Consider the following 22,865-nt stretch of genomic DNA (forward strand, 5'->3'; position numbering starts at 1 on the left):
TCTGTAAATAAAAGGCTAAGGGACCAACTGTCCATCCGTCCGACTGTCCAACTGGCCAGTACATATGACGTGCACTGGCAATTAAAAAATAAATGTTGACTTGTGCATGTGCGATACATATAAAGCTCTCGCTGGCGCCAATCGCACCCATGTGTTTCAATCAGTCATTGTTGATCGTGAATTCTATTGACATTTTTATTATAGAGAAAGGGTGAATAGCAATATTAAAATGTTACTTCTAATTAATTTTCTTTCAATGTGCATGAATCTGTGCACTGGAACACTAGTAAATATATGAAAACTATTGAACCTCACCTAGTAATAAAATATATAAAAATGAAGCAAGTCAGATACAAATTTTGTGCATTAAATAATCATTTTTTTAAAAAAATTAGTGGACTTAATGCTGACAAGAAATGTCCTATTGCCACTCTTATACATGGCTAGTAGAAATTGAACAAGCTTTCTGTAAAGGAATTTGGAAATAAGTATATTAAGCCTATATGTTTAGGCCCTTTGACACATAATGGTTTGCTTTGGGCCTGTGTGAGGAAGCAGCTATGGTCTGGGTCACATATATACTTACTCAATAGCCACTCAGCATACTGCCTTGGACAGGAAAATTTAGCCACTTGTCTATTTATGTCTCACCTGGACTCTGGTCTCTGTTCAGTGCCACATCCTTCAGCAAGCTCCCTGCACCAAGTATGCATTCAAGAAATGGTTGCTTAGAGATTAATGAGCTGATAGAAATGGTGATATCCAATGCAGATAATAAGAATGGGCTTTGTAAGGTTCTTCCACTGACTAGACATTTGCCCTTGAGGAGTTTACTTACCTTTCTGTTTATTTACTTACATCTGGCCTGTAATTTGGGGCTGGTTTCATTCACCTCTTAAGATGACTTTGGAGAGAGGCTATTGATCTTGAGAAAGCTATTTAACTTCTCTCAGAACTTCAATTTGCTCATATACTTAATACTTCCCTCATAGGGTTGAAGTTAAAATGGAATTAGATACTGCTTGTAAAAAAAACTTAGCACTGTGCTCAACACAGAGTAAAAATAATAATAAGCGAGGGAGACTAAAACACAATATCTTACAGTTGCACAGCATTTAAAATTCTATTTTGAAAGCATTTTGTAATTTTTTTCTTTTTCTCACTAAGAAAGCCTGAAAATATCTAGGTACTAATGTCTCACAGCCATGACCACGACCTCTGCCTGCTGGCACACCAAACCACTTCCAATCAGCTCTCATGACAGGCGCCTTTCAGTCTCCAGCATGGTGTCAGTTATCCACAGTAAAGAACAATAGATGGTTTGGGAAATTCAGTCAACTGTGTACAACTCCCTCTTGACTTTGCAGTGGCTATATAATGGTGAATAAACTGGACTTAGATATCTGGGCAAGTCCCTGTAGAGTGCAGGAGTTAAAACAAAAAGCAGAATCTGACCCTGCATTAGCAGAGAACTGAATGCCTCTCAGGATGTTTTCCTGACATCTCAGTTGAGCCTCCCAACAAGGCAATGAGGTCAGCAGGGCAACTGTCATTGAAAAGATAAGGAAATGAGGCTTAGAGGACAGCCTTACCTAAAGTCATATGATTTGTTAATAGCAGAGGTGAAAGGAAAACTTAGGTCTCTTCGGTAGTCTAGAGTTCATTCCACTATACTACAGGTTCCATACAGCTGTCAAGGTCAATTTCAAGGAAGTGCAGTATTTCCGACAGGATGCAGAGGTTGTTCGTGGAAAAACAGTAGATTACTGGTGACAGCAAGCACACCCTTTGGCCTCATTGCAAAGTACTTGCCCTGACCTGGAAAATTACCAAAAGATGGAAACAGCAGCATCCATGGAGTAATAAAAGAGGTTTTCTAAAAGATCAGCCAAAGAAGCCTATGTAAAATTGAATTTCATACATTGTTGGAAATGGGAGAGTGGAGAAGTAATGACCATGTAATCACGGAAGCATTTGGCCACAATCTCTTGCTTATAGAAGGTGACCTCCATTTTTACTTTCAGGATCATTTTTGAACAATCTCTTGGCTTCAAAATAATGTATCTGTCATCTATCTATCTATCTATCTATCTATCTATCTATCTATCTATCATCTATCTATCTATCTAAATCTATTCTTTTCTGTTAATATTTTAGCTTTCTGAGTAGGTTACTGTGACCATCTCCCAGAAAATAGGTTATCCTTCAATTTTACTCTCCTGCAGTTACTAGTATTCTCATAGAGAAAATATAGAAAGAATGTATAGAATGTATGTACTTGCATGTGTGTTTGTGTGTGATTGTATGTGTATGCAAGGGGAGGGGAGAAGAAAGCTTGAAATCTAGAAAAAGAGTACCCAGCTCTGCTGGGGTGATGACACTAGAATGGCCTAAGGGATGAGACTGTGTAATTCTTTTTCAAGAGTATATGAAATTATACCCCCCTGACATGATTGCAAAATAATAATAATAATAATAATAATAATAATAATAACACCAATAAAATTAATAAATCACATTTATTGATATCTTATTGTGTGCCAATTACCCTGATAAATGTTTTATAATCATTATTTTATTTATATCTTACAGTTCTGTGAGGTAGGTATTATTATCATCCCCATTTTTCAGATGAACAAATGGGTGTTTTGAGTCACAGAATTAATGTCACAGCTCAGACTGAAACCAAGCAACCAGCTCAACATCCTATGACTTAAACATTGCACTCCATTCTCCTGAATGGATGCAGGTAGATGGACCCTTTAACCCCCACCCCTTAAAATAATATTTACTAAAAGTTCCTCAGAATATTTTTTACTTTTTTTCACCCTTATGATAGCTATTATGTGTCCCCATCCCATAGTAAGTGAAAGTTAGGAAAGAGAAGTAAGGAAACTGTCCAAGGTTCCCTAGCTAGCCAACAACAGAGGCAGAATTAGAAGAGATTATTCCTCATATTGCAATATATAAATGCTAGAGGCCTGCTGCACAAAAATTTGTGCACTCAGGCGGGGGGAGGGGTCCCTCAACCCGGCCTGTGCCCTCTCGCAGTCTGGGACCCCTCGGGGATGACCACTTGCTGGCTTAGGCCTGCTCCCCCGGGAATTGGGCCTAAGCTGGCAGTCAGACATCCCTCTGGCAGCCCAGGAGCCCTTGGGGATGTCCACTTGCCAGCGGGGAGCAGGCCTAAGCTGCAGTTGGACATCCTTAGCGCTGCTGAGGAGGCGGGAGAGGTTCCCACCACCCCTGCTGTACTGGCAGCTGGCAGCCTGGCTTGTGGCTGAGCAGAGCTCCCCCTGTGGGAGCACACTGACCACCAGAGGGCAGCTCCTGCATTGAGCATCTGCCCCCTGGTGGTCAGTGTGTCATAGTGACCAGTCATTCCCAGTTGTTCTGCTGTTAGGGTCAATTTGCATATTACCCTTTTATTATATAGGATAGAGGCCTGGTGTATGGGTGGGGGCTGGCTGGTTTTCCCTGAAGGGTGTCCTGGATCAGGGTGGGGGTCCTTCTGGGGAACCTGGCCAGTCTGGGTGAGGAGCTGAGGGCCGTTTTCAGACTGGCCACACCCCCTTCAGGTTGGGGGTCCCTGCTGGAGTGCCTGGCCAGCCTGGGTGAGGGGCTGATGGCTGTTTGCAGGCTGGCCACACCTCCTTCAGGGTGGGGGTCCCCCCCGAGGTGCCTGGCCAGCCTGAGGGGCTGAGGGTCGTTTTCAGGCTAGCCATACTCCCTTCAGGGTGGGGGGTCTTGCTGGAGTGCCTGGCCAGTCTGAATGAGGGACTGATGGCTGTTTGCAGGCTGGCCAAGCCCCCCATTGGGGACTGTCACCCCATGAGGGTGTGGCCATCCTGGGTGAGGGGCTGGCCACAGCCCCCAGCCACCTAAGCTCCCAGTGGAGGCTGGCTGGAAGCAGGTATCTGGGATTTATTTATCTTCTATAATTGAAACTTTGTTGCCTTGAGTGAAGGCCACAGCCGGCCAGGGCAGGCAGAAAGCTTGGCTTCCTCCATTGCTGGGGCAACCAAACCTCCTGCTTGCTCCAGCTCTGTGGCTGCTGGCCGCCATCTTGGTTGGGTTAATTTGCATATAGTCACTCTGATTGGCTGGTGGGTGTGGCTTGGGGCATAGCAGAGGTGTGGTCAATTTGCATGTTTCTCTTTTATTAGATTAGATGTCGTCAGCATGTTATACACCTTAAACTTAGACTATGTTATTTGTCAATTATACCTGAATAAAACTGGATAAACAAAACAAGATTCCTGATTCCCAGTCCAACAGCTTCTGACAGGGATCTCAGTGCTCCCTCCTCTGGTATCCACAGCCATAGAGTGTGGGCAGGACCTAGTGACTTGCTTCTAAGGAGCAAAATATAGCAAAAATGATGGAATTTCACTTCAGTGATTAAGTTACCAAAGACTGTTAATCCATCTTGCCAGCATTCTCTCTTCATTGCCTTTTCAGTTTGGACACATTGATGAAGTAAACTGCCACACTGGAGAGGCCATGTGGCAAGGCACTCAGGGCAGCCTTTGGCCCTCAGTCCAACCACCCACAAGGAACTTAATCTTTCCATCAACCACATGAATATGTTTAAAAAATGGACCATTTCCCAGTTGAGCAGTGAGATGACTACGCCCCCAGCCAACGCATTTACGCAGCCCTGTTAGAGACCCTGCTAAGTTGTGCCTGGACTTCTGACCCACAGAAATAAAGCTATTAATGTATTTTGTGTAAAGCCACTAAGTTTGGGGGTAATTAGTTACATAGCAATAGATATTAACACAATATGATTCCAGACAGAAGCTTCATTAACCTGCTTATTCATAGAAGAATAAATCCATGGCATAGCTCTTGAGAAGGTTGAGAAAAAATATCTAGGCAAGTTTGTAACTCTAGGGGAGGGGTGTGAACCCAAAAATCACCTCTTGGCCGCTTCAATGTCTCCTCTTCCCTGCCTAAGGTTGTGCAGGTAGATCTAGGGCTTCTCATACTCCACTGGTTACTGAGCCCAGCATTTCTCAGTGCTCAGCTTATATTCAAACCAAGTGGTTGGCAACATCTTGTCGGCTTCTCCTCACTGTCAGCTTCGGAAACCTTATTAATCCCCTTTGAGGAGTTCCCACTGGGCCCAAGCCATCATACCAGGCTGTCTCCATTGTAGCAACTGTAGCTGCTCTAGCCGCCGCCCCAACCATAGTGTTATTTAGGAATTTCTAACTGAGTGTGGGCTGGAATTAAGTGAGGGGCTTTGATTGACTCCCTAAAAGCAATTAGCCAAATGGGAGTCACACTCAATTTTCAAATGGCTAATTTGGTGTGGGGGAATCTTCTTTAATAGGCATGGGTGGCAGACATCCCAGTGTATACTATAACTAGTGAGATAGCTTAGCCAAGGGAGTTGCATTACCACATGCTGAGAAAAGTCTCATAAAGGGGGCCCACCTAAGTTCTTTCTTTGCCAGCTCCGAGTCTACCAAAATTAGAAGAAAGTCAAAGTGAGTTACCTTTCACCATGTCAACAGAAACAATAAGGTGAAAGCAGGCCAATGTGGGGCCTTTGCAGATCGGTGTGGTGCCTATGAGGTAAGTATTCCCTCAACCCTTAGGACTGCGTGCCTTAAGACTGTGTGTCATGAATGCCTCTGTTTGTGTGTCTGTGTGTGTCTGTGTGTGTGTGTGTCTGCAGGGATGGGGAGGAGGAAGAGGAGTGGCTTGGCACATTTGGGAATGTGCACTCCTCACAGACATGTATGCTTGAACAAGTACCATTTCTTACAGACATAGGTGATGGTTGTGAAGATTTGACTTCTTACAGCTACATGTGACATGCATGTATAGGGGCTTATGGTCATGTGTGTGATCCTTGTGTATGCAGAGGGAGGTTGTGAATATGAGAGCTCTATTCAGCTCTCACTATCCAAAACTGGGATTTCAGGTTCAGCATACCTAAATCTGGTGAAAATAAATCAAATTACAATGTGACTATGTATGCATGTATAAACATCTCAAATTCTCAGTGTGTCATTCTCTGACAGGTGTATGTGTGTGAGTTGACCTTTCTGCCTGCTGGTAATGAGGGAAAAGAAAACAAGTGCATGAGCATGTGAGACAGGAACTGACAATGAGCCCATGAAGAGCTCTTTAAGAGAAGGACTGGAAGAAGATCTGGCTCATTAAGTACCTACATCATTAGGCCCTGAGTTGCTAGGGAGCTGAACCAGACTACTTCATTTTCTTGACAATTAAGCCACTTCAGTAATCAGGAGAAAAGCAAATGGAGTAAAATTACCCCACCCCCAGATAAAATGTAAAAGTCCTCCATGCCGCTTTCTTTTCTATAAACTGTCTGTGAGTACCAGCTTAGCTTGTGCTCAGCATTGGGCAGTTTTCCTTTTGTTTTTCATTATCTTCATTTGATCTATACAAGTATAGCCATTGGGGCACTAGGGAAGGAAAAGAGTTAAATGCAGTACTGTGAGCTATTTGAATCTCACTTCTGACTGTTTCTTCAAATAACAAGAGTGAGCACTCATTACAAGTAGAGCAATAAATGGATTATCTCTCACCCAGAGATCTGGGGCCCTGAAGAATCAAGCTTGGCTGAAAACCAGAGTTGCTCACATAATGTTCCTTCTTTGCCTGTAGCTATACACTACAACCCCATTTTAATGGGCTTCAAGAGTCTTGATCCAAATGTTTACAAGCTTAGACAAATTTCTGGATGAAAAATGCCACCATGGTGATCAAAAAAGAAATGTGTTATTCCTTACTTTCTAAAGTAAGCAATTATAAGAAATGCAAAATTTGGCCTCTTAACTATTTTTGTGCTATGAGCCCCTACCCCTCATGACAGTCAGATGAAACCTATTAGTCCCTCTCAGAACAATATTTATAAATGTATAAAATTAAATATATAGGATTAGAAATCAACTATATTGAAATAACTCTATTATTAAAATTTTTGTGATATAGTAATGTATGAACTTCTTTATTAACATGTTAAACAAATTTTAGCAGCAGGTCTCATAACTAATATAATTTCAAAATAGTGATCAGCAAATGGTATTTCAAGACATTGGCAACAGTTGTAATGTTATGATGTTGTAGTTTTTAAGAAAAAACTGATTTTTATTGGGGACAAAGTCTCAACTACTGCTAATACTACTGTGGTTTATTCCCTACATTTGTAATGGAAGACAAAGCTAAATTTCAGTTAAAGATTAGTAAAAATAGAAATATACTTTTTTCTCATCCAACTTCATAGACCCCCTGAATGGTTAAATGAGAGACAGAGAATGCCAAAGTTGAAAATAAGAGTGTTCTCACCACTGCTAAAAAGTCAAAGGAGGCTGAGAATGATAAAGACTAATTATATTAGAGACAAAATAAACAACAATAACAATAGACAATCAAACAAGCAACAACAAAGAAAAACCTGCTCCAACCTCTGATTTGGTTCACCAAATGTTTAGAAATCAGAACTGATTCAGCAATAGACATTTACAGTCAAACTGAGCATGATGATGGGCCAGCGTCAGCCAAAAATAGTTGAAATATATTTTGCTACTCTGTTCTCTGTTCAAAGAAGCCCTTCATTGGTTTCCCTTTTTCTGTAGGAAGAAGCCTAAATCTTCTTGGGCTGTCCTCCAGGGATTCCTAATACTGACCTTCTATAAGAAGCCTTCTTTGATCATCTCAAGTAGTTAATCACCTCTTGCTTTATACTCCCCCAGCCCTTTGTATTTACTTCTAATCTAGTACTTGTTATTGTATTTTAGTTCCCTGTTTCACATATTTGTTTCTCCCACTAGACTGTGAACTCCCCCAAAATAAGAGCTACGCTTTATTTGTCTCATAGTAGGTAATCAATTTGCATATATATGCTAATGAGTGAAATGTCTTGCTTCCAATGGATGAGCCATTTCAAACAATTGGCTTTGACCACCTCACTAGTTCACTTTGCAATTTAGTTGAGACAAGGGTGAGGGTAGGTTTCTTGGCATTAGCTATTTTCGAGTTGCCAAAATTATAAAACAGTGGAGAGAATTCAGCTGACTACAAACTGACTTGTACCTTATATTTTTACAGTGAGAATTAATGTCATTCAAATGCATTGAAATAGTTAAGGTACAGCATTTGAACCACTATTGGGCACACTTAAAATCTAATGAAAGTAATGAGAAATGAGCAAGAGGTATTGCATGATGTCTTGAAATTCAAAAAAGAAGAAAATCAGGAAACAAGCGATCTACTTGAGATTTTTTTGGCTTTGTTTCAGTAAAATTCTCCGTCCAGCCAGCCATCCTTCCATCCATCCTTCCAATCAACATCTCTTCAACTATATATCCAACATCAATCCATCTGTTCATACATGATCTATCCATACATACATACATTCACCCACACATTTATTTAGCCAATATAATGGAAATTTTATCTTCTTGGTATCTGAACTCTATAGTTAATCTAGCTCTCAAACTGAGTATCATGTGAAAATTCTGCTGGGGAGTATTAAAATCTGGTATTTAATAATTGTTAGTTGAACTAAGTAGCCCCTCTCTTTAAAAGCTTCCAAAATTTTTTCAGTCCTGCCCTTCTCTTGAACTGCAGATTCCCAATAATTCCCACACATCAGTCCTGTCACCCTTCTATACAAAGTTTCTCCTAAATGAATACTGGTAAGAAATAGGGTGGGAGGGGGGAGGCTTCCTCCTCAACATGAAGGTGGGGATTCTGCTGTAGTCTTTTGATAGTTGTGAAGAAATGACAAGGAGATTTTAGGGCAGATATGACAAAAAGAAGCTCACCTTAAAACTCACCTCTAGAATCTCAGAGGGAAGGGGATAGAGGAGGCAATAAAAGATTAACCAAAGAATTTATATGCATACTAGAGGGCCCGGTGCACAAAATTTGTGCATGTGTAGGGTCCCTAGACCTGGCCTGCGATCAGGGCTGAACTTTCCTGGCTGCTGGAAGCTGGCCCCGCCCCCCACCTCCACCATTGCCAGGGCTATCAGGGCCCTGGTGCCACTCACGTCTGCCACCACCACCACCCCCAGTTCCCAGTTCCCAATCAGGATATCAGAGCCTGCTGGCCTGGAGGAGGGACCAAGAGGTTGACCAATAGGCCCCCATTGGGTGATATGAGATATCAAGTTATACTACAAAACTACTCTACTCAAAACAGCCTGGTACTGGCATAAGAACAGGCATATAGATGAGTGGAACAGAACAGAGAACCCAGAAATTGACCCAAGTCATTTTGCTCAATTAATATTTGACAAAGGAGGCAAGAGCATACAATAGAGTCAAGATAGTCTCTTCAGTAAATGGTGTTGGGAGAATTGGACAGATATATGCAAAAAAAATGAACTAAACCAATTTTTTTACAGCACATTTAAAAATAAATTCAAAATGCCAATAAGGTTTAACCTCTAAAATTTTTAGGGATCTCATACATCTTAACAAAGGAAGATAAATAATCCAATGAAAAACTGGGAAAAGGACTTAAATAGACAATTCTAGAAAGTGGACATATAGAAGGCCAAAAGGCATATGAAAAAGTGCTCAAAGTCACTAATCATCCAAGAGATGAAAATCAAAATGACAATGAGGCACCACCTGACACCTGTCAGAATGGCTATCATCAACAAATTAACAAGCTACAAGTGTTGGCAAGGATGTGGAGAAAAGGGAACCCTTGTATACTGCTGGTGGGAATGCAGACTGGTGCAGCCTCTGTGAAAAACAGTATGGAGTTTCCTCAAGAAATTAAAAATGAAACTACCATTTGATCCCACTTCTAGGAACATATCCTAAGAAATCAGGAATACTCATCAGAAAAAATATATGCATCCTCATAGCAGCTCGATTTACAACAGCTAAGAATTTGAAACAGCCTAAGTGCCCATCAGTAGATGAGTGGATTAAAAAATTGTGGTACATCTACACAATGGAATACTACGCAGGTGTAAAAAGAAAGAACTCTTACCACTTGCAACAGCATGGATGGACCTGGAGAGCATTATGCTAAGCGAAATAAGGCAGTCAGAGAAAGGTAAGTATCACATGATCTTACTCATATGTGGAATCTAGTGAACAACATAAACTGATGAACAAAAATAGACCTAGAGATATTGAAACATCGAACTGACTGTCAAACCTCAGTGGGATGGCAGGGAAGGGTCAGAAGTGGGCGGAGAGATCAACCAATGAACTCATATGTGTATATGCATAACCGATGGTCACAGACAATAGGGTGGTGAAGACCTGGGCAAGGGAGGCAGGGGTGAGGTGGGAGAGGTCAATGGGGGAAAAGGGGGTTATATGTAATACTCTCAACAATAAGGATTAAAAAGGAAAAAACTTCCTAAGGCTTCATAGGGTCCCAGTTTAGGGATAGTACCAGAGAATAACCAATAGGAGATCAAGAATGACAGAAATATCTGAAAGCTGTATGGAGGCTTGTTTCTCCACTAAACCAAGCCTCCAGTGCAAGTGTGCTGAGATTCCCATGCAAAGAGAGCAGGGCAGCATGAAATGATGCTGTAACTTAGTTCCTGATTGGCATCAGTCTGTAATTCCTGGAAGAAATGAATTAATCAGTTGAATGCAATCAAGTGAGATTTATTGCCAAAGAGGGCTAGCAACCTTCCTCCCATCCCCAGTGAAGGGCCTTCATTTTCTGCTCCTTGGGGCATGTCAATTCCATACTCTTATTTATTTTTATTTCCCTTTGTGTATATTCTATAGATAGTTCATTTGTGGTCACCATGGGGGTTACACATAACAACCTAAAGTTATGACATTCTATATTTAATTGATTCAATTTAAATTCAATCATATAAAAAATCTGTTCCTTTACAGCTCTACCCATTTCCCATTTTTATGTTATTGATGTCACAAATTATATCTTTATGTATTGTGTACCCATTGACATGGATTTATACTTTTAATGCACTTATCTTTTAAATTATTTAGAATACAAAGTGAAGTTAAACAAAAATTATAATAATGATATTTTTATATCTGTCCATGTATTTACCTACACTGGAGAACTTTATATTTTCATATGGCTTCATATGAGCATTCTTTCATTAAAACTTGGAGGATTTCCTTTAGCATTTCTTTCAGGGTAGATCTAGTAGGATTAGATGTCCTCAGCTTTTGTTTGTTTTGTATTTGTCTTCTTCATTTTTGAAGAACAGCTTTTCTAGATATAGAATTCTCAGTTGACAGTTTATTTGTCTTTCAGCGTTTAAAATATGTTATCCCACTATCTTGTAGCTTACCAGGTTTCTGCTAAGAAATCTGCCTATGGCCTTATGGGGGAATCCTGTATATATGACAAGTCACTTTTCTCTTGCTGTTTTCAAGATTCTCTTTATCATTCTCTTTTGACTGTTTGATTATACTATGCCTTTATGTAGGCTTTTTTGAGTGTTACCCTCCTTGGAGTTTATTGAGCCTCTTATATTTGTATATCTATGACATTTCTCAAATTTAGGAAAATTTTAGCTATTATTTCTTTAACTAATCTCTCCGCTCTTTTCACTCTTTTCCTTCTGGGATTCCCACAATATGCATACTGCTGTGTTTAATGGTAACCCGTAAGTCCCCTAGGCTCTGGTCACTTTTCTTCATTCTTTTCTTTTTTGCTCCTCAGACTCCATAACTTCAAATTATCTGTCTTCAACTTTGCTGATTTTTTCTTCTGCTCGTTTGAAATTGCCCTTGAATCCTCTACTGAAGTTTTCTATTCACTTATTTTATTTTTCAGCTTCAGAATTTCTGTTTGACGATCACCTTCTTGTTGTGTCCTTACATGATAGAGAGAGAAAGCATGAGCAACCTCTCTGGTGTCTCTTCTAATGAAAGCACTAATCCCATCATAAGAGCCCCACTCACATGACCTCATTTAAGCCCAATTACTTCCAAGAGCCATATCTCTAAATATCATCACATGGAGAGTAGGATTCGTTATATGAATGGGGGGGGGGTAGCAATGAAGCCTATAGCACTTTATTTCCTTTAGTTGCTTGTATTTTCCTTTAGCTCTTTAAGCATATGTAAGAAAGCTGTTTTAAAGTTTTTGTCTAGTAAGCTTGATGTGCGTCATTTCTAGAGATGTATTTTATCCCTTGAATTGGGCCAGTTATTCCTCTGTTTTTGTATCTTGTGATTTTTTTTTTCCAAAATTGGACTTTAGAAAAGGCAGCAACTTATTCCAGGCTCTGCAGACTAATGTGGAAGACCTTCAATAATTAGTAGGCCTCTGAGCCTTAGAATCAGTCCAGGTGAAAGCTTTTAAATTCTTTTCAGATCTTTTTTGGGCATACATCCTGTCTGGACTTGTGTATTTTTTTTTTAATTTCCTCCAGCTGCTTTTATTTTTTATTTCTTTTTAAAGAATTTTTAAAATTGATTTTCAGAGAGAGAGGAAGAGAGATATTGATATGAAAGCCAGACATTGGTTGGCTGCCTCTTGGCATGCTCCCCACTGGGGATCAAGCCGGCAAATCAAGCATGTGTCCTAACTGGGAACTGAACTGGCAACTTTTCGGTGTCTGGGACTATGCCCAACTCATTGAGACACTCTGTCTGGTGCTATTTTTATTTTATTTATTTTTTAGAAGAGTTTCCTTAACTCAGTTTAATATGGTTATGGGATAAAAGGCAATTGGATAATATTTTATATAAATATAATATAGTTATTTTACTAAAAACCTTTATGTCAGAGCATAGAAGTATAAATTAAATCTATACATTTGTAGACACATTCTCCTTTACTACTCTGTCAAATTGTTTTTCTTAGTATTTACAATTACAGTTGAAAAATCTGATGTTAGCTTGAATCTCTTATCTAGTTAACCATTTTATTTCTAGAACTGGATTCTTCTCTATAAATTTTGACAGGGAATTATCTATAAATGTATTTTTTAATATTACTTTTTAGCAACCTCACTTTTCATTTAATTACTCAAGACCATCTTCAGCTGAATATCTTGGTTTTGTTTTGTTTTAATTATTGAAAGTTTAATGCACTTTCCATGTGGCACTTTTTCCCTCCAGCTGCTTTTAAATGTCTTAATTTTGTAGAGTTTCACCTCTGCATCTTCACGGGGCCTTAGATATTATATTTTACTAGAGGCCCAGTGCATGAATGGTGCACGGGTGGGGTCCCTCAGCCTGGCTGGCAATCAGGGTGATCTGGACCACAGGAGGTTGGCGAGGGGATGGGGGGTGAGGGGTGGGAGGGGCTGAGGGATGTTGGCTGTGGGAGTGTACTGACCACCAGGGGGCAGCTCCTGCATTGGGCATCTGCCCCCTGGTGGTCAGTGCACATCATAGTGACTGGTTGACCGGTCATTTGGTTGCTTAGGCTTTTATATATATAGATTCCTTTGCCCAAAATTCCTTTGCTGCAACAATTTTCACATGTTGCGATACTTGCCATTACCTCCATGGCTTTCAGCCTGAGTTCCAAACTATGCCACCATTCCCTATCTGAGCTCTGAGTCCGGTAAGATAGAAACCAGTTCCTTGGGTAACCTACAGGCAGTCCAAAATGTTGCAAACAAATTCCCCTCTGCTCCTTCTATTCAAAGGGAGGGAACTGGGGATTAAGCTCATTCTTCCCAAACATGCTACACTACAGTGGGGAGCAGGGAAGGGAAAGGTGAGTAAAATGCCTTAAATTTCCTACCATTCTGAATGTAGCTTTTTCTTGATTGGGCATTTTCTTGGTTACTGTTGATCTCTGAGTGTTTTCTAGATCTCCTGTAAAGTTATTTTAGTTAGTACTTAGTTGTTGATTTGATGTTTCCATGAGGACCTGGAGCTTCGTATTCCACTATCTTGTTAATAGCCCCCATTTCCTCTTATTATTAATCATTGAATCTACGATGCACGGTACATAGCAAGTGCTTAACAAATGTTTGCTAAACTGAATTTTATTCTGACTTGGATTTTTCATTATTTATTTAAATACATTAAACTTTAGTCCTCACCTAGATTGTAAATTCCCTAGGGTAGGGGACCATTTGTAACTTCTTCTGTGTTTATATAGAGTAGGTGCTCAATGTTTACTTAATTTACTCAAAGTAGGTGTTTAATACATATTTATTGATTTCATATAACTGAATTGGCTTTTAGCTCTTATCCTTGCTTTGCATTTACCCAGAGTGAGCAGCAAACTTGGATCTCATTAAGTGGTACATAAATTGAATGGATTGGAGCCATATATTTCTCTCATCTCACTCTTAGCACATAAAAATAAATCCTGGTCCAGCTTCTACTTTTCCCCATGCCAAATTCATATTCATTTCTAGGCAAAAGCCGGGATTACTATCCTTATTGAATGTTTACTATTTATCATTGTGAGTGATAAAGGAAATACCCATTTTAGAATAAAAGAAACAGGTCGGAAGCCTCCATTTACCTTCAAAAGTCTCTGGGGCAGATCTGTAATCATTGTCTCATAATCCATTTTCCTTTATTTTTTTTCCTTCCTTTTTTTTTTCTTCCTTTCTTTCTTCCTTTCCTTTCTTCCTCCCTCCCTCCCTCCCTTCCTTCCTTCCTTCCTTCCTTCCTTCCTTCCTTCCTTCCTTCCTTTATTCTTCCCTTTCTCCTCCCTTCTACAACCATATATTGAATGACCACTACTGAACAAGAACTAATGATGTGCCCATGAAATGAGTAAGACATGGACCTTGCCCCAAAATAATTCACTGAAAAGTAATCATACTGTGATCCTCCACTCTACCTGGAATTATGGCTACTCTCTGAAAGAATTCAAACAGCTAATTATCTCCATGGTAACAAAACCAATTTGGACCTTGTTATCTCTCACTTTATACTCTAGCATACATGTATACACACACACACACACACACACACACACACACTTCAAACAAGCAAACTATCAACATTTCTCTTTTGTATTTTCTGTAACTCCACTCAGTTACCCTGGTACTGCCTCTATCTGTCCCAGGCAACTAGTACAGTTTTAATGATACTAGCTAACATTTATAGAGAGTTTGTGCTATGCCTGGCACAAAGCACACACCTGATGCCACAGATGCTCCTCTTCCTGAAAGATCCCTGTGCTCTATTTTCACCCCTCTAACACATTCTGTCTTATGGCTCAATTCCAAATGGCTATCCTTTTAGCTCTCAGTTAACTGGAAGAAGAATTTTGCTAAAGTACTTGTGGCTGATAAACTTGATTATTGAACACAGGCTCAGTGAAAACTGAACCGTGCTAATAGGAGCTTTGGGGGAACCACCTCTCAGGACAACATATGATGGAGAAAACTGTTTTACCCTCCATTACTTGTTGCTAGTTTCTTTATCTTACTCTGTGCACATTTCCCTGCCTTTAGATCTCCCAACAATTCTGCCCTCAGTTGATACCCGACTGCCTTTGCCTTAGCTCACACCTTTATCACCTCATAACTCCACTATCCTAATAACAACTACTATTTAGCAATTACTTACTAAGTGCCAAACACTGTGCTAGGAGCTAGATGCAATGTAATCCTCATATAATCTATTGAGGTGAATACCATTTTGTTCCTATTTTATAGATGAAGGACTTGAGGCATGGTAACTAGAGTTAGAGTCAAACAGCTAACAAGTAGCAGAGCGAGAGCACAAACTTAGGGAATTTTACAATCACATTTAATGATTATACCTTATGCTTATTTAGCTAGAAGGAATACATAAAAAACAGAGTCCACAAAAGTATCTTCGCTGAACAGCTTCTATCTCCTTTTTTTTTGTTTGTTTGAAGAGAGTTCTTATGAAACAAAATAGCCAGTGAAGTTTTCTTGAAGTAAATAGGACTAGAGCGGGCCCTTGAAGGATGAATGTAACTCATACAGGAAGAGAAAAAAGCGGTGGAATTTCAGTCTCAGGGACATGCCATGTGCAAAGGTAAATAGTGCAGAATGCCCCAGCTGTGTGGGGAAGGCAGAGAACAAACCAAAACGCTGGAGCATAGGATTCCTTTCCTCAAAGGGGACATGGATATTCAACACAAAAACATGGTATGTCTATGTGAAGTCTTGAATGCCAAGTGAAGAGGTTGGAACCTCATGAGTAGGCCAGTGGCCTTTGCACTATATCCCCCGATGCCCTTGAAAGACTGGAGGCTCTGGGTCCTCTCTCCTCACTTCAACTAAAGCATATTTACATTTTTAGAACATGTCTACTATTACATGCCCTTGACTAGAATGGAACCTGGGACCCTTTGGTCCACAGGCCGATGCTCTACCCACTGAGAAAACTAGCTAGGGCTCATTTGGAGGTTTTAACTACCTAATATTTTGCTTGATAAAAGTGTTCCCTGCTAATTGAAAATAAAAGAACAAACAAACTAATGAACAACTTTGATAACTACTATTCCAGGGAATGGAAAGCTGGCTATGATTTTTGACTAAGGATATGACACCAGAATGATGTTTCAAAAGTATAATTTGCCAGTAAGATGCAGGGTGAACTAGAGGAGGTGACACTAAGTAGGGAGATCTGTTGGGACCTGGGGGTAACTATTTAAGGTGACTAAGTCAGTGGCAGTGGACATTATTAGAAAAAGTATGGATGGTCAAACCAGTCCCCAAATCATACATACATTCAGTTATTATTATAACTGAAAGGATATGAGGGTCAGGAAGGATTCAAGACATTGCATCCATAAGAATATCATTTCAGATGATAAGGAAAATATCTAGGATCCAAGAGCCCATTCCAATGTGCCTCAAACCATTCCATGTTGGGTGAGTGGCACTTCTGATTACTCAGAAGAGAAAGATGGCCTCTCTCTGTGGAAGGGAAATGAAACTGACACAATCATCTTTAAGCATGAGTTGGCCAAAATAAGGAAGTATTTCTCAGGACTACTTGGAGACTAGTTAAAAAATATTCCAGTCTGAGAACAATAAAATCCCTTGGGGATCCTAAGGAAAAAATGGTGAGAAACAAGCTTAGAGAGGAGAAATGTTCTTACTATAAGCCTGTACTGTCTGCACAGAGCAATAACTATTTTAGATTGGGCTCCAAAAACTTGAGATCGGGAGCCACAGGGCAACAACCGGATTTAATTCAGTGGTTTCTAGAGCACCTAGAAGATTACTGGTGCTCAATCAGCATTAAATCAACCATGGAAAGAAGCACAGATTTGTATGCCTATAAAAGAGAAATTGGGTTAGGCCAAATGAGACTCAAGGAGAGACCTAATGAGAAATGGAATCAAGATTTCATGTTACCCAGTCCTTTGGTTGATCTCTTACCCCCCTACCTCCCACCCCCGAACCCTCCCCGGCCTTCCCGATGCAGTTTGACACTCTGTTTGAGGCAGCTCTGCCTCTGTATCTATTATTGTTCAAAAGTTTATAACGGTCTCAATTATCCATGAATAAGTGAGATCATGTGGTATTTTTCCTTCAATGACTGGCTTATTTCACTTAGCATAATGCTCTCCAGTTCAATCCATGCTGTTTCAAATGGAAGATTTCATGTTACACCCCTCTTCCTTAAGTCGAATGAACACTGACTAGGTTATCCCAAGTTCAAGGCTTAACCCTATTGCCAATTGCGTATGTGACTTTGGACAAGTCATCTATCTCTCAAGGCCTATTTTTTTTTTTTTTTGTAAAATGGGAGAGTGACTCCTGTTATACAAAGCTGCCTAAGAGTGGAATTAGACTGTGAGTGTGCTTTAAAAGGCATAAAGCATAATATATATGGCAAAGTATTTTGATACAGATCTTACGTGCCTAGAAAATGGTGTGTGACCAGAATTTTTATAAATCAACCACATAGTAATATCTTAATGTTTTGTTATACAAGTTTGAAAGAACTTTACAATGCACATCCATGTCCCCACCATGTCCTTGATATTTAAAAGAACTATTCAGCAATACTATGTAAAATATATTAGTAAAGCTGATTGATATTTCTCATTTTCTGTAATTTCTGCTTATCTTCCTATTCCAGTCTCACTAGTTCCTTTCATTGTCTTGCAAAGGAATTTTTATCTGAGGGAGAACCCAGAACATATTTGCTGCTAAGGAAATATTTCTCTGTGCTTCTCAAGGTTGAGACTAGTGTTATCATGGATAGAGAGGGCAGGAGAATAATTGGACTCAGTCATTGCAGGAAGGCATCACAGGAATTTGGTCCAGTTTGATAAATTACAATTCACCTCTCTCTGGAATCCCATAAAAGAGATCATATCTTTGGATGGCCACTCTTTACAATAGTCTGTTTCAATTCATACCCTTTATTATGGGGCAATACATTAAGTATTGAAAAGGCAAATGAAATCTGCTTAACAGATGAACAATAAACTTTTCAATAATAAAAGAAGGGATTTATAATGCTATTTATGAATACCAGCCAAGAAATCTTGCCTTAGGTAAATTAAAACCCTTTGACCCAGCAACATTACCACCAATACTGGTAAACATGCCCAGATAAATGAGGCTGCTGCCCTACTTCAGGGGAATGAACACAAAGTTGTACACAAACTGAATGCTCATCAATAGATAAATGGGTGAATAAATCCTGGTATATTCATATTATACAGTCATTTGAAAAATGAGCCAGATCTGTAACTCATGATATGCTGGGAGGTTTGTGATTTAGTCTTTTTTTCTTTTGATTGGAGAGAGAGAGAGAGAGAGAGAGAGAGAGATTGGTTTCCTCCCCTACACACACCAACTGGGGATTCAACCAGCAACCAGCAACCTAAGCATATGCCCTGACCAGGAATTGAACCCATGAACTTCCAGTGCACAGGACGATACTCTAACCAACTAAGCCACATAGGCCAGCGCTGAGATGTACTCTTAAGTGCAAAAGCCAAGCTGTAAGGAAATGTATATATCACAGTACATTCTAATACAAACAACAAAATAACCTATAGATGTGCTCCACACCCAAACATATTTGTATAAGCACAGGAAGGTTGTGGGAGGATTCTGACCCAGGCTGTTACTAGTACTTACTCACCAGAGAGGAAAATGATAGAGGAGTGCATTTCCCATGCATTATTTCACTGACACTGAACATGTACAATATTTATAATTTCTGGAAAATTTTACTAATTCTCTAATATAATTTCACATGGGGCTTAGAAGATTGCTCCTCTCCACTGTTTCCCTGGCTTTTCTGGTCCCCTGTCTTTCATGTCTGCATTGAAAAATAAAAAGAATCATTTCTTACTCAGAGACTCTTGCCTGCTTTGCTGCTAAAACCCTTGCATGCCAGAGAAGTGAAGGGTCGTAGAACAGATAGGCCTTTAACTCGGCTTCATCCCCTTGCCACTTCTCAGCATTTCTGGAAAACATAAAGAACCTTCATCGGAAGCCAGACATGGCTGTGTACGTAAACTGCTCCTGTCTGAACAAGAGACAGCTGTGTTTCAAAATCACACCTTCATTTCAAGGAATTGGAAAATTGGCAAGCCCTGTGATGGAGGAGTCCCAACTGCCCAAAGTGTCTGCTACCTGCTGCTGCCTCCCTCTCCTTTTGCATTCTGCCTTCTCCCAAGAATAACAACCCAAATCACAAAAAGGGTCATGATCATTTGAGCACTCACTATAAGGCAGAGACACTGGCACTGCTCAAGACATTTTCAAACATTTAGTCTCAGGTTAATTTGCACCACACCTCTGTAATAGGTAGTTTGAGATTTTGCAGAAAGGGAATAGACTGGAGGCATCATAGAAGGCTTTCACTGGGTTTATTTAATCCCTTGATGTACCAAAGGCTGAAAAGTTTCCCATTGCTATTCCAACTACATTTGATGAAAGACACAGATATGGAGTTAGAGAAGTTGGCTAAAGCTTAAAAGTTCACACAGCCATGAAGTGTAGAAATGATAAGGGTTTGTCCAAGATTTCACGTAGCCAGAGAAACATGCAGCTTACCAGAGTTATTACAGAGCACCCAAGGAGCTCTAGCTCCCCAATCCTATATAATAAAGAGGTAATATCCAAATTGACCCTCACACTCTCACATCATAACAAGATGGCCACCCCATGTTGTCACAAGATGGCCACCCCCACGTTGTCACAAGATGGTCGCCCCACATCATCACAAGATGGCTGTCCCATATTGTCACAAGATGGCCACCCCCACACCATCACAAGATGGATGCCACAAAATAGCCACCCCACGTCATCACAAGATGGCCACCCTCACATCATCACAAAATGACCTCCCCCATGTTGTCACAAGATGGCCAGCAGGGGAGGGCAGTTGGGAGACCAGGCTGGCAGGGTCGGACATCCTCCAAGGGGACCCAGATTGGAGAGGGTGCAGGCTGGGCTGAGGGACACCCCCCCCTCCAGTGCACGAATTTCATGCACTGGGCCTCTAGTATAAATATATCCTCTTATATTTTAAAATACTCAAGTTGTGGCTCTTGCTTCACAGGTAGAAATAGAAAGTAGATCTCTAATGAGGCTATGGAGCCTGCCAAGGTTATTTTATAACAGTTGCTTTGATAAGGAGCAAATATATTCATAACCATGAGGAGCCCAAAGATGGAAGATGTGATAACAAAGTGGACTACAACTCTCAGAGGCCATAATTGGTAACAATATCTTTCACATAGTCTGTTACCCCTGGGGCCACCAGAAAGCTAAGCAACATTGGGCAGTTGCCACTGTGCTGTGTTTGCTTTTAGCTGTGGCAAGAAGTGGCTGTGCCAGCCCCAACCCACACTGTGAGTGCCAGATGCCCTGCATTTTTCCAGTGGGTCAACAACTTCACTCTCCCTAGACATATAAGTCATTCAGACACACTTATCCTCATTGACCCATGGAGCAAGAGGGTGGAGAGAGATGGTGTAATTGAAAAATAGAGAGGGAAGAATAATGTGGGGATGAAGATAAGTACAGAACAGTGACTGGAGGGGTGACAAAGTGGATGAACTCTGCCTTCCTCTGAATAAAGCCAGCTCAAAGGGGTAATCAATTGAACTGTTTGTCTTCCTCTTGTTGAGTTGTATGAGTTCTTTATATATTTTGGAGATTAACTCCTTATCAAATGTATCATTGGCAAATTTGTTCTCTCATACAGTGGGTTCCCTATTCATTCTGAGAACGATCTCTTTTGCTGTGCAGAAGCTTTTTAGTTTGATGTAGTCTCATTTGTTTATTTTTTTTAAAAAATGGGAAGAGGACCTAAATAGACATATATATGGTCAAGAAACATGAAAAAATGCTAAAGGTCACTAATCATCAGAGCGATTTAAAACTATAATGAGGTATCACCTCACATCTGCCACAATGGCTAACATCAGTAAATCAACAAACAACAAGTTCTGACAAGGATATGAAGAAAAAGGAACCCCAGTACACTACTAGTAGGAATGCACACTGGTGCTGCCACTGTGGAAAACAGTGCGGAGTTTCCTCAAATAAATTAGAAACGGAACTGCCGTTTGATCCAGTGATCTCACATCTAGTAATATATCCTAAGAATCCTGAAACACCAGTCAGAAAGAATGTATGCACCCCTATGCTCATAGAAGCTTCATTTACAATAGCTAAGATCTGGAAACAACCCAAGTGCCTATCAGTAGATGAGTAGATAAAAAAGTTGTGATACATTTACACAGTGGAATACTTCTTGGCTATATAAAAAAAAGTAAATCTTACCTTTTGTAACACCATAGAGGGACCTGGAGAGTTTTATACTAAGTGAAATAAGACAGTCAGAGAAAGACAAGTATCACATGATCTCACTTATATGTGGAATCTAATGAAAAAAATAAATTGGCCAATAAAATAGAACCAATGGCATGGAAACATGGAAAAGACTGACAAATCTCAGAGGGAAGAGGCGGGAGGGAAGAGATTAATCAAATAACTTACATGAATATATGCACTGCCCATGGGCACAGACAATAGGTAGTGAAGGCCTGGGGTGGGGTGGGAGCTGGGTGGAGAGGGGCAATAGGAAAAAATAAGGGGGCGACATCTGTAATACTCTCAACAATAAAGAAAAAATGTAAAAAATAATAAGCTTCATTTACAATAGCTAAGATCTGGAAACAACCCAAGTGCCTATCAGTAGATGAGTAGATAAAAAAGTTGTGATACATTTACACAGTGGAATACTTCTTGGCTATATAAAAAAAAGTAAATCTTACCTTTTGTAACACCATAGAGGGACCTGGAGAGTTTTATACTAAGTGAAATAAGACAGTCAGAGAAAGACAAGTATCACATGATCTCACTTATATGTGGAATCTAATGAAAAAAATAAATTGGCCAATAAAATAGAACCAATGGCATGGAAACATGGAAAAGACTGACAAATCTCAGAGGGAAGAGGCGGGAGGGAAGAGATTAATCAAATAACTTACATGCATATATGCATAGCCCATGGACACAGATAATAGTGTGGCAAAGGCCTGGGGGGGGGGACAGGTACAAGGGGGAGGGGGTCAATGTGGGGAAGGGGCAATAGGAAAAAATAAGGGGGCGACATCTGTAATACTCTCAACAATAAAGAAAAAATGTAAAAAATAAAAAGGGGTAGTCAATTCTAAAGAATGTTGAAAGTAGTAATAGCACAACATAGTGATTGGACTAAATGCCATTGAATTTTTCACTTTAAAGTGGTTAATTGTATGTTATATAATTTTGCCTCAATATTAAAAAGAACTCAAGGGGTTAGAGCACCATGGTCCCCAAGAGAGAAGTTTATACAGATATTACTCTGGCTTGGGTTCAAAGAGCCCCTCATGGGCAATACATGAATGCCTGCTTGAGTCTCTTCTGTCACTTGTCCCCTCAATGGCACTCATGTGCTGTGGTGTGTGTGTGTGTGTGTGTGTGTGAGAGAGA

At 40.1% G+C, this 22,865-nt stretch overlaps 1 protein-coding gene and 1 pseudogene across 1 annotated transcript in view; both read right to left on the reverse strand.

Annotated features, from left to right (window-relative positions):
* The window catches only part of LOC102756765, a 23,621-nt pseudogene extending 9,133 nt beyond the window's left edge, over window positions 1–14,488 (reverse strand).
* The window catches only part of PAK3 (p21 protein (Cdc42/Rac)-activated kinase 3), a 310,496-nt gene that overhangs the window by 243,956 nt on the left and 43,675 nt on the right, over window positions 1–22,865 (reverse strand). The window lies entirely within an intron of this gene.

Source organism: Myotis davidii, unplaced genomic scaffold (genome assembly GCF_000327345.1).
Source record: "Myotis davidii unplaced genomic scaffold, ASM32734v1 scaffold941, whole genome shotgun sequence".
Classification (NCBI taxonomy): domain Eukaryota; kingdom Metazoa; phylum Chordata; class Mammalia; order Chiroptera; family Vespertilionidae; genus Myotis; species Myotis davidii.